The 12,551-nt window shown below is 49.9% G+C and overlaps 1 protein-coding gene across 4 annotated transcripts in view; it reads left to right on the top strand.

Moving 5' to 3' along the window:
- Positions 1 to 6,064: 6,064 nt before the first annotated feature.
- The window catches only part of GATAD2A (GATA zinc finger domain containing 2A), a 97,461-nt gene continuing 90,974 nt past the window's right edge, over positions 6,065 to 12,551 (top strand). For 3 of the 4 annotated variants that reach the window (XM_036996180.2, XM_036996183.2, XM_036996184.2), the window contains exon 1: positions 6,065 to 6,391. The gene's annotated coding sequence lies outside the window, so the exon portion shown is untranslated. The remainder of the gene's footprint in view (positions 6,392 to 12,551) is intronic. The other variant, XM_073220290.1, reaches the window with a different exon arrangement.

Consider the following 12,551-nt stretch of genomic DNA (forward strand, 5'->3'; position numbering starts at 1 on the left):
CTGGGAACTTCAGTAAAGGCGGCAGAAGCCGGCCTGGCCAAGGCAGCATATGGAACCAACCCCTTTCAAATCATGCACATGGAACCTGGAATTCACCAGGATATTAATTAATGTTCTTAGAATTAAAGAAAACAGACCATATAGTCAAGGGATCTATGATATAGTATGACAACAGGCATTATCAGTATTAAAAATTTGCAAAATCTTCTACTTGAAAAACAATTTCTGAAGCAGGGAAACATCTTAAGGCATTCTTGCCCCATGAGATCCAGAGTGGGATGTTTTGGACTGATCAATACATTATAAAGTGTAAATCCTAAATAATACATCCCCAAAATCATATGGAACAAAGAGAAGGCCAAGGAGAGGACTTTGAATGCCAAGATGAGACTCTACCCTTTGGTAATGGAGAGCTTTACAAAAAAGTTTTTTTTTTTTTTCTTGATTACAAAAGCAATCCAACACAGGTGCCTCAAAAATGGAAGGTTGGGAGTAGAGGTGTGACATGGTCCATGATTTAAGAGATTAAATTAGTCGGACGGCTTGTGCATAATGGATTAGGAGAGAGCCAGAATGAGCATCTGTGGAATGGGCGGCACCAATGTAAAGCAAAGGAATAGATGGGAATGTGAGGGGACAAATCACATTTAGAAACTAACTTTGAACCTGAAGAGTGAAGTTACAGAAACCTCCAAAGATTTAAGAGCTTTCAGCTTGGAACACGGGGAAAGTGGTGTCGGGGCAGAAGAAGAGAGAGGGACAAAGGGGAGCTTGTTTAAAGAATGGGGCGCTTTCCCCCTCTGCCATCGGGATGTGTGCTGTTGATGCTGTTCTTCGCCATGTTTTCTCAAAAGACTTTCAGGATCACGTGATTCCTGGTCAAGAAACAAAAGCAGAATTATCCCTCCCCCAGGGGATTTGGATGAAAACTGGTAGTAAAATCAGGTTCAAGTCCAAGAGGAGATATTGGAGACAAGCTGTATAAGGCATCACACATAAGACAGCACATATATTAACATTGCTTCAAGGTCACTAACATCTTACCATATCACGTTGAAAACATTACCAGTCTCTGGACTGCTGGACATGTTTACTGGGAAAAGGATTTTTTTCTCTTCGTTTCTATGCTTCCACACCAGTAGGTTGGTTCAGTAATATGTGAGAACTTTTGTTTAAAAAAAAAAAGAATGAAGAATGGGTCAAAGAGAGAGACATCCAGTTTTGGCTGTTTGCTGTCAGGTGTGAGTTACATCCACGTGGAATCCTCTACAGGGAAAGGGGACCCTGGGCAGGAACTCGGGTGGACTGGAAATATAGATCTGAGGGTTCTTACAGAGTCCCACTCCGCAGAGGGATTTATTCTCTGAAGAAGCATAGAGTGGCAAGGGACGAGCAGCCTGACCGACTTTACAGGTAGATGTTGGATGGAGACTTGAACAGGAGACCAGAAGAGGCAAGCTCCCCAGAAGCCAGTGAAAGACATTTTACGGCGAAGGGAATGTCCTCTAGATGCTGGAGGTAGGAGAAAATATAGACTGAGAAGGGCTCCTGGAGGAGGAATCGCTGAGTTCTCGGTCCCTTGAGAGCGAGATTTTATTGGAAGGATTAGACACCAGCCTGACATGGCGAAGGAATGAAAGAAAGCAGCAGGCCGGGATCCACAGGCGCATCGCACGTGCCCCTTGGAGGCAGGGAGGGAGTCATTTGGGTCCTGGGGCCTGGGGCTGTTTCAAGGCAGAGAGAAGTTGAGGGAAGGGTCTGAAACACAGAAGGACAAAAGCCCTGACGTGAGTTTTAGGCTCAGATGTGAGGGCTCGCCTGAGATGCTTATAAGCCTTCACATGGCATCGAATTTGGAGACAAGTCTCCACAGGCGGCGGGAAGGCCCCTCTCCCCGCCCCTACACCCCAGCTAGCTCTGCAGCTGGCTCTCCCTTCTGTACACTAAGTGTCCACCTGCCTAAGACGAACTCCCTTCCTGTTCAGAAAGGGTTTCCTTCCTAGTCGGGGAAGTCATCCTTTTGCCTTAGAAGTCTTGGAGGCTGAAGGTGATCTTCTAGGCTACAGGTGTAGACAATCCTTTCTGCTTCAGGAAAGGTTTATCACTAATCCCATTCATGATGTCAGTAAGAACCAGGTAAGACTTGCTACTAGAGTCCAGGTTTTTTACCTAGAGTCTTAAAGAGCATGTCTGAAAGTGCTGCTGGGCTCCATGTGGACTCTATTCCAGATTTTCCAGCCAACCAACACCAATAAAACTACTCTTTGCTCCCCACCCCTGGATAATCCAGGTGCTACCTGCCTTTCTTTTGGGGAAGCAGGGGGACGACTTAGGCCAACCTCTTGGTTTTGTGGTATCTATTTTTCTTTAGGAACAGACACTGACTTTTTTTTACCACCCTTTCCCTGAGAGAACCAGGCCAATTTCCAATGGACTTGCCAAAGGATGCAGTTAGATTAACAATTCACATATATGAACCTTAAAGAGTTTGGTGAACCCAAATGGTGTTTGGAATTCAATAGTCTTAGGAGGCAATGATGAGGGGCACTTTGCTGTGGGTACCTGAACCACCAATGCCAAGTGACACTGGGGGGCTTTAACTTTTCGCTTTGTACCCTTTCCACTGGTGTTAACTGGCTGTCATGGGGCACACTGTCAGTGGGCACTCTTCTTCGTCCAAGGCCACCACACTGACAGGAGGTCTCTGCAGACTGGCACCCACCAGGTCCTCATTTTTTAACTGCCACTGAGGCTCTGCCTTCCCTGCTACCTGTTCAGTCACCTGGCTCAGTTCCTGTTTCCCTATTTGGATGTGAATGTCACTTAGCCAGTTTGTCCACATGATTTCCCAGACCCAGGAAGGGACACGCCTTGATGCAGGGAGATGCAATCGAGTCTGCCACTGTGGAAAGGAAAGCCCATGCCCGGTGTAGGTCATGTGCCCCTTCTTTTCATTTTTCATGTCAGAAGCTGTGCTCCTGTCATCCGTTTTGGTGGGGCAGTTCACTCTCTTTGGTGAATTGCTCCATTTGCTTGAGATTCCTTGAGGATACAATTTTCCAGCCAATGGGACGGGTATGCTTAGGATTCCAGACTTCATGGACATCCCTCAATCCAACATCACTGCCTGCAGGCAGTACCTTTTTCCAGAGAATTAAAGAAATTTTGTGCTTTCTTAAAATAAGAAGGTGAGATGTAATTATAGGTCCTGACATTTCCAGGGTTCAGTCTGGAAATCACACAGGGTAGCCCTGAAATAACCTGACTTCATTTACAACCTCCCTTTGACAAAGTAATTGAGGTGGACTTGACCCCGGCTGGGGCCTCCAGTTTGGGGGCTCTTGAGTTTGGGGTCTCTATTAGACCTATATCCAGAACCTTCTGACAGTTTGCCTAAGAGAGAGATAAGGCTCAGGACGTTATAGATTCTTGAAGTGGCTCTGCTTTGCATAGGACTCCAGGGCACAGCTCCCCTTCTCTCCTTTTGTACACCTACGTAGACCCAAAGTGAGAGTGAGGCCATGCAAGCTCAGGATCCAGCCATCCAGTAGCAGCGGCACATGAACAGTCACAGTTGCCCTCTGGGCCTCTTTTGTTTCTCATGTATAAAATGAAGGGGTTGGACAATGAGTTGCTCTTTGATCCCGGGTCAGTTGGCAACCGTAAAAGCACTGAGGGATTACTTAAGCAAGTAAGTCTGGATGAGAAACATCTTGGCTAGTGACTGGAATGAAGGGAGTATCCCCTGAGTCCCTCTGTGCACCAGGCTCCGTGCAAGGCATTTTGAGCTCACAATTCTCAGTGCGACCACTGTGTCCAAGGAAAGTAACTGGTCTAACTAGGGAGTGGCAGGTATGGGTTTGAGCCCAGGTCTACCAGCCATCAAAGTCCGGGTGTTCATGGTCCACCCCAACTGCCTCATCCCCCTGCAGAATGTGGTAAGTGTCGCAACAGACATGCAAACAAGGCAATCTGGGAACACGTTGTCTTCAGGTTTCCAGTGGCTTCCTTCCTGTGCTGTGGACTTAGCTATGCCACTTGGGTCCCGGCTGAGCTCACTCAGGAAATCAGGCCCCACAGGGCTCCCTGCCAACCTCCCATCCCTGTGATGCTCAAGATTTATACTTGACTTTTCTTCCAGGATGTCAGCCCACTTGGAACAGTAACAATAATCCTTACCAAAGGGTACACCCCCGCACGGTTTACAAAGCACTTTCACATCCATTATCTCATTTAATCGCTTCCTCCTCTACCTTCCTACACTGTTTTCTCAGTATCTCTTCATATAATATTCTTCCTTGCCCAACAGGACCATTTCCCTTTCTTGTGCTGTCTTGGTTCACACGTTCTGCCCTGTGATTCAGGGGTCTCAGCACCTCGCACCCTTCTGGACACAAAATCAGTGGGGGTGGGGTATTGGTAGTGGTGGATAAAACTTTGACACATGGAGTCTTTGCAGTTTTGGGGTCTTTGCAGTACCTTCTTCACCACTTTGATCCAATGGACGTTTGGTTACCTACTAAGCAAAGGTGGGTTCTTCTGTGGGGAAATCAGGTGAGTAGCTCAGACCAACCTGGGGCAGACAGAGGAGGTCCTGGGATACCTGGTGGACCGTGGTGTGTGCTCTGGCAGAGGCTCAGACACTATTCACAGAATTTGAGGGACTGATTCATTTTGTATGTGGTGGGTGGGAAGCAGGAATTCATCTCAGAAGGCCCCTCCCTCCCCCGCCACTCAGCAGAGAAGAAAACAGACTGAAGAGCTGGAGGGTAGTGGGGTGGGCAGGATCAGGAAGTTGATTCTTGGGGAAGAGTAGAAGACGTGACAGCTGTACAGAAATCGTCTCAAAGGGGAAAGAGGGCCTAATGGGGAGCTTTCCAAAAAGAAAGTGTAACTTCCCACCCTTATCTAGGGAAGTCAGATGGTCATAGTGACTGCTTAGGAAAAGGGGAACCCTTCCTGCAACACTCAACTGCCGCTTAGATAAAGTACAGGGAGCACGACTCCCCGCATTTCTTTAGGAAAAGGGGCGATGGGAACATCCAACTCCTGCAAGTCCTCTTTGGAGAAGGAGGGGTGCTTGAAGTCCCAGATTTCTCCTGGGGTTGCGGAGAAGGTACAAACATGGCAGGAACTTCCCAAGTCATATTCAGATATGAAGGCCAGGGGCACGCAGCCCCCTGCTGCCCGGAACGGCGCTGAGTTCCCCAAGGTCTCCTTGGCAAAGGGGGCGAGGCCCGGGCCCTCGCAACTCTTCTAAGCAAAGACAGCTTGAGGTCCCACATATGCGAGATAATTCGCGCCCTGGCAGTTCTCAGAGGAGCGGGCAGGGCAGGAATCGTCAAAACTCTCCATAGAGGGGCGGGCCCAGGGGCAAGATTCGCGAAGATAGTTCTCAGAATGGGGGGCAATAAATGAATTCCCAAGATTATCCTGCTAAGAAGGTCCAGTTCCACAACTCCACTCAGAAAGGAGCGCAGGGCCCACCGACGCCCTGGGGAACCAAGCGGGACCCGGTTCCTCGGCGCGCGCCTCCTGCGGCCCCGCCCACCATCAGGCGTCTCCACCCCGTGGCTGCCGGGCCCAGGACGCCTCTGGTGCATTGTGGGTGGGGCGCCCCTGCTGAGCACTACGGGGAACCCCCTGCCCAGACAGATGTCGGCCGCTGGGCGGCCCAGCCGAACCGCCCTTCGGGGTCCGAGCGAGCTGGCCACGGATTGACGCGTCCTCCAGGCTCCGCCCCTCGCGGCGTTCCCGCCCCGAAGCAGAAGACCCGCCCCCCTGCTGGGCCCTGACTTGGCCCTGAGGCCCGCTCCACTCTTCCATTGGCAGGTCTACTGTCAGTCATCCCATCCCGCCTCCTCGGGCCCGCCCAGGCCGCCAGCGCTTTCCTAAGGGCCAGCCGGGTCGTGCGCTCATTGGCTGCGGAGCGCTGTCCGTCGTGAAACTGGCTACGCCCCCCGCAGAGCGCGGATCCTGGGAGCGCCGGCCCAACCTCATTGGTCTGAGGCGCCGCCACTCAGCAAGACTCTCATCAACCCGGAAGAGTGCGAGGCGAAATCTGCCTAGCAACCGGGGAAGCCGGGCGGCGAAGCGGGCAATTTCAGTGTGAGAAGGAACTGCTAGACCCAGCGGCGCTCTGAGCGCGGCGTGGCGGCTCCGAGGGCGACGCGGCGGCTCCTCCCGCCCGGGGTCAGCGCCCCGGCGCGCGCACGCGCACCCCTGCCTCCCGAGCGCGCCCCGCGCCGCCCGCGCAATCGGTCGGTCAGTCGTCCGTAGTCCTGCCGCTGCCGCCGCGGGCGCCACCTGAGGGAGCCACCGCCGCTGGACCCAACCGGACCGGCCCGGACCCCGCCGCCCGAAGCCGCCCAGGAGGCTCCAAGTAACTTCGGTGTGTAAGGGGACGGCGCCGCTGTTGGCTGGTCTCTCTCCGGCTTCCGGTGCCCGGGGCTTCTCTGGGGGCTTCTGTTTCTCCGAGGTGACTGCCTCTAGTGCGTGGACCACCTTGTCCGAGGGGACCCGCTTCTCTGGGGGGAGCCCCGCTTTTTCTGGGGGTTCTCTTCCTGTAAGGAAACCCACCTCTCTGAAAGACCTCCACTCTTCTGCTGAGGAGCCCCCTTCTCTGATGGACCCTCCACTTTTTGGGGAGATCTCACCTCTCCGTAGGACCCCTGCTTCTCGAGTCCCCCGCAGCTGAGGGCTCCCATCTATTTGAGCGGCCCATCCCCCCTTCTCTGAGACTCCCCCTCCCAGTTTCTCTAAGGGACCCCAGCTTCTCTGATGGGGTGTTTTTCTCCAGGGAACCCACCACCTTTATGGGACCCTCGTCTCCCTGGGTTCTCCTGTTTCCCTGGAGGAACCCCCTGTTCTCAGGAGTCATTCCCGTTTATAGGATATTCTCCCCCTCACCTCTCTGCGGGACCGCCACCCCTCTAGGGATGTCTTCCCGCCCCCCCACGAGACTCCTGCTCCGCCATGTTCCCGGAGGAGCCCCCTGCTTTTCTGAGTCGGGGTCCCCTTTCATTCAGGTGTCTCCCACTTTTCCTAGGTCCCCTTTCCCTACCTTTCTGAGCTGTCCTCCCTGCTTTTCTGTCTGCACTTCTTTGGATGACCTCCTCCCAAGTGTACGCCAGCTAATCTCTGGTGTTCCTGCTTGTGTCCGAATCCTTCTTGGGGGTGTTCCGCACTTTCCTGACTATCCCTACTTTTGGAGGCCCCCCTCCTTTTTTGATGAGTGCCTTCATACTACCCTGAATTCCGATATGTGTGCTGGGTCCTCCGTTCTCTGAGAAGTTCCCCACTTTTCCTAAATAGTTTTCATTTCTTTCGGTCCCCCACTAATCGATGGATGCCACAGTTTTCTGAGGGGTCCCTGGCTTTTCCAGAGGGTCTTCCCTAAGATGACATGTCTCACTCCTGCAGGACCCTCATGTATCTGGAGGTTGTCTCTGCTTTTCCAAGATAGCCTCTCTGTGGATGGGAGATCCTGGATTTTTTCATCCCCTGAGCCATCCTTCTGCATTCCCAGGGGCTCTCCACCCACTTGCCTGAGGACATTCCCCCTTTCCTGAAATTTCCTTTCTGTTTCTATAAGGGAGCAACTCTTTCCTCGTTTCTCTTTGGAGCCCCCAACTTCAAGGTTTCCCCCACTTGTCTTTGTGGCACATTCTAGAAGGAGAGACTAGAAATGTGATCCCCCCTTCACTCTTTCTTGCCAGATTTGGGGGAGGCGTGTGTGCATCTTCTCTGAACTTTTACCTCAACTTCCAGGGGGTTGGAGGATTTTGTGGCTGGAAGGGAGATTGGGAGATGGAGAGGCCAAAAGTACTGTTTTCTCTTGTCCTTCTAAGACCTGCTAGATTTGGGGGAGCAGGAGCTGTTGCCAGGTGACCTCTTTGGTTACCCTATTTTTAAGTCATGGGCTGCCATAATGTTGTCGGCCCTGTCTGGAGGCAGGAGGGACAGGGCTGGAGTATTGTGCCCCCATGATCACACTGTCCCATCCCTCAGTCCTCCCTCTGCGTGGTGTAACTCATCTCCCCCGATCCCTCCCAAAAAAGAGAAGAAAAATGCAGCTTCAGGTCCTCCAGCTGTATTTTCTGTCCCTAGGCACTCTGCTTCACCCCTTCATCTCTAGAGGATCCTCAGTTTGTGGGCCACCCTGGTTGGAAAGGCAGTCAGAAGCAGGAAATGGGTCACCTTAGGTCCAGGAAGGGTGGATGGGAGATGAGGGACAGGGAATTTGACTACACTCTAAGTTTTAGGTGACTTCAGCTTGGCCCAAAGGAAGTTTTTTACGTGGCTTTTACAAATCTCATGTGTACTTTTTTTTTAATGGCCCACCCTGGAATCCAAGTTCACTTCAGTAGCTAATTTTATCTGCTTTGCCAAATGCAGAGCTCTCTGGAGCCCAAGTAGATGAATGCTGGTATTGAGAGATGGTCCAAAGGACAGGAATGAACTCAGTTTGAAACCTGAGTAACTTGTAACCACTTCGTGTCCATGCGCAAGTCTCTGGCTAAAATGTGGAAGAGAACTTCCCTGAAGTGGAGTTCTGAAATGTATGCTGAACCTCTGTTTGGTTTAGCATTTCAACAAGTTCTTTTTTCTGAGTCTATTAGGACTGCAGTTCACTTTACATTCTACTTACAGCTGTCTCTCTCCTTCATTTCCATCTGGGTCTTGCTTAATTCGAGTCCTTTGTGAAGACTCCTGCTGAGGCTATAATTTGAGTTCTAAATCTGTCGGTGGACCATGTGGACACAAGTTTCAACTGGAGCTATTTTCTTCTGTGGAGAAGGGCTTGGAGAGTTTCCTAGGCCCTCTCCTTCTGTGGTAGTCAAGTCCAGGCAGGAAGCTGCTGCAGACTTGATTGCTCTTCTCCTGCGTCTTCCTGGTTTGCTGTACGCACTGCCTTGAGGGGAAGGGGAAAGATGGAGATGGCGGGGCTTAGGGTGTCCTGCATCAGGACACATATTTATTGTTTTAAATGAAACCCATAGGACCAGAAAGGTGGGGTGTTAAAAAGGGAAGGGACAGCTTTGAAGTCAGAAGGACCTGAATCAGATTCTGGGTCTCTTTCCTAGTTGTGTGGTTTTGGACAAGTTATGGCGCAAAATCGGCACGTTACTAAATATTTGAGGGGTCACATCCCTGTAAATGTGTGTGAGGGCATCTACAGATAGGAATTGCTTCCAAGTCATAGAAATGAATGAATTGGAAGTAATGAGCAGAGGCGGCCACACAGCACCTAGCACATGGTTGATGTGCAATAAAGGTTGGCTGTTGTGCTCAGGAGGTGAGGGTTCTGGCCTGGACTCCCAGACCGGGAAGCACTTGACATTCTGCCAAGGCCAAATATGCCTGAAGAGAGAGAAACTTGGTATGCCTCTTGCAAAACCCACTGCTGCCTCCCACCACTACCCTCCCCGCCGTCTCGGAGCATTTCTGTGTGTTGCCATAGCAGGTGTGAGATGGGTTTGCTGCATGGCAGGCATTTGTGTTGGACTTGGCCTAGCCTTTTCCCTCTGTAAAATGGGGGTAATTGATGAGTTAAGGGCAAGTTGGGAGATGTGCTATGATAATTAGACTGTAGGCAAAACAGAAGATTATAATGAACCCGAAAAACTGTGGGGAGAAAGAAGTAGGTGAACCAATTTTTGGGGCTGCTTCCGTGAGTGACAGGCAGCAGGTACCTGGTGAGTGAGCTCATCTTACACATCAGAAGTGTGAAAGAAGAACTGTTCTTTTAGGTAATGGATCATATTTAGGGACAAAGGACTGGGAAAGTGATGTACAAAGGCATTTGACACCACACAGTAATAGTACATTGAGGGGGCCCAGGAGGAGGTCATAATTCACCCAGAGCTCCCAAGTTCTGGAGAGCTGAGGGGGCCCTGACAGCCCCCGGGGCAGGGGCAAGGCTGGGGGACGGGAGTGGGCCTTTTTTTTTTTTAATTTTTGAGAGGATTCTTCCTTAGCAATTAGGGAAAGCCCTAAAATCAGGGTCAGTGACTTGGGCCCAGCCTTTTTCACCTATTTGTGTGGGGACAGATGGTGCTTGCCCCATAGCTAAAACCCAGGGGATATAATGGGTGAAAATCTGAAGTAGGCCCCTAGTGGGCTGCTCCCACGTTTGAAGAAAAGGTTTCTTTCCCCCCCTGAAATATCCCCTTTTCCTTTCTCACTTTCTCCTCTCTCTCTAATGCATGCACGCCCCGCCCCCCCACCCCACGCAGTGACTTTACTGTTGAGGCCAAGAAATAGCCACCAATCTTAAATTTCTCTTACTTCTTTTAAGGACAGTTGTTCCATTATATGAAAAAGCAAAGTGTATTATTTTTAAAATTAAAAGAATAAGGTAAACAGCTTTAAAGGGGCAGACTTCTCTCTGGTGGATAGTGGCGCCACCACCAAGTCTCTCTTATCAGGAAGTTTTTAAAAACTTTTTTTAAAATTGAAAGATCCTTACAGCAATAAAAACCCTGGGATAGTCAGAAATGATATTGATCTAGGTGAATTTATTAGATGTAACTTAACATGGTTATCCACTGTTGGGGCAGATCTAAAAGGCATGTGGGTCCCAACACTGACCAGCTTCTAACTCTGGACGATAAACTGATAAACTGTTGATTTATATAACTGAAATAGCTAGGGAAGTCAGTGTTTCCTTCCGGTAGGAGACAGCACTGTGGGCATTAAATCCCTGTAGGATCTCGATGATAAGAAAGAAGTTGACCTCCTTTGGAACTGGGAAATAACTACTGTGTGGAGTCATTCCATCCAGATGAATGGATGGTGTTATTTTTAATTTCTAGTATTAAGTTTGGCTTTATTCTCTCTGCAGCCTGGCTGCTTTTGTTATACCAGTGCATCATTTGAATATGAATTTATCCCTCTAAACTGGCCCACGGGACTTTTGAGCACTCAAATAAGGACTTTACTTTCCACAGGTTTTCATTTGTGGTCGTAAGGGAAGGCATTTCTTTTTTTTTCTGCAACTTAAATTGGACCGAAAATAGAAAATGTTAAATCTTCCAGCTTGTGTACCTTCCCATGACACCAAAATTCAGCAGTACACGTGCAATAAATCTTGGTGTGCTTGTGGTGTGCCAGGTGAAGCATGGTGTTTGCTGGGGGCCTAGCATTGAGTGGAATGGATGCTGGCGGCCTTAGGGAGCTTCCTTCACAGTTACAGACAAATAAACAAACGAATGAAAGAATATCAGGGGTCTTCTTTGGGAATGTCTCTAGATATCAGGAGCATGGGGCAGAATTGCTTGGAGGTTTAGAAGCGAAACAACACTACCTCTCTAATTTCCTCACCCGGCTCCTTGCTTCTGTTTCCTCCCTCTAAAAGGAAGCAGAAATTATGGCATTTTCCCGGTTGATTGTTGGTTATTGGCACTAACCGATCCACGATGACTGTGGCTGTAATCTTAGAGAAATGGGAGAGTGTGGGATGGTCAGTGCCAGGAGCATTTATTTTCAACTTTGCTTTTCTTGAAGTCGGTGGCAGTGTGTTTGTGGAATCTTGTGGCATTTCTTCACGGCAGTGCGCATTATGCAAAGAGATAAACAGCTCTAAAAGCCTTTCCCTCCTTGTTTGAAATCTTAAAGAATAAAATAAAAAAATTCAGATAAGGGGAGAGTTCCTGACTGGCTGCTGTTTATGGCGTAGGAAAAGCGAGAGTTCAAATGGAGCAACTGCTTTGTCTTCCCGGTGGGTTCTTGGTGTAGGGAGTTCCCTCTGCCCTGGGGGTCCCTCTTACACTGAGACTGGAGAAGCGCTATTTTGTCTTCCTATATTGTGGCCTCATTTGATGTTAATTCACATAGGTCAACGATGTGACATGCTTTTCTTCAGTGATAGTATCTGTGAGGGGCAGAGCCAGAGAGCAGGGGTGGATACTCATTCAAGGCGAGACTTGAGGGCAGAGGGAGGTAGGTTATCAGGAGAGTGTCTGGTTGTCTGGCTTCTTTTTCTTTACTTCCACCCAAGTACTGGCACCGGAGGTTGAGAGGCCCAAGCCGGAAGTGGGCGTGGGCAAGTAATGCAACTGTGCACATGACCAGGCTCGCACTTCTGGGCCCTGCTGCCCTTGGGAAGTGGATGCTTGCTGCCTCTTCACTTCCTGTTCTCCGCCCTCCAGGCTGAGTTCTTGGGCCTCTATTTGAGCTTTTAGCATAGAAAGCATGTTCAAGTTTGGACTTTTTCCTGGGTAAGCTGCTTTGTACAGTACCAGTGGGGCTGTACTTGCAGTTCTGGGGGCTCAGCTAATGTACCCACAAACTCAGGACTGTCTGGCAGGGTGATAAACAGGATGACTTCCTTTGGCATTATCACAGTGTTGCCTGCAGGAGCTAGCCTGCAGAGGGTTGCTCTGGAGATGTGTATAGAATCAAGGAAGTGGACAGTAGATAGGTCCTTCTGCAAGAGGGTGCTCTGTGGAAGAGTGGTTTGCTGTTAATTTGTCATTGTTGTAAAAGTACTCTGGGAGGCCCTATATGCAGCAGAAACTTTAAAACCAGAAAACCTCAGGTTTGTATCC

The sequence above is a fragment of the Manis javanica genome, chromosome 13 (genome assembly GCF_040802235.1).
Source record: "Manis javanica isolate MJ-LG chromosome 13, MJ_LKY, whole genome shotgun sequence".
In the NCBI taxonomy this organism is placed as follows: domain Eukaryota; kingdom Metazoa; phylum Chordata; class Mammalia; order Pholidota; family Manidae; genus Manis; species Manis javanica.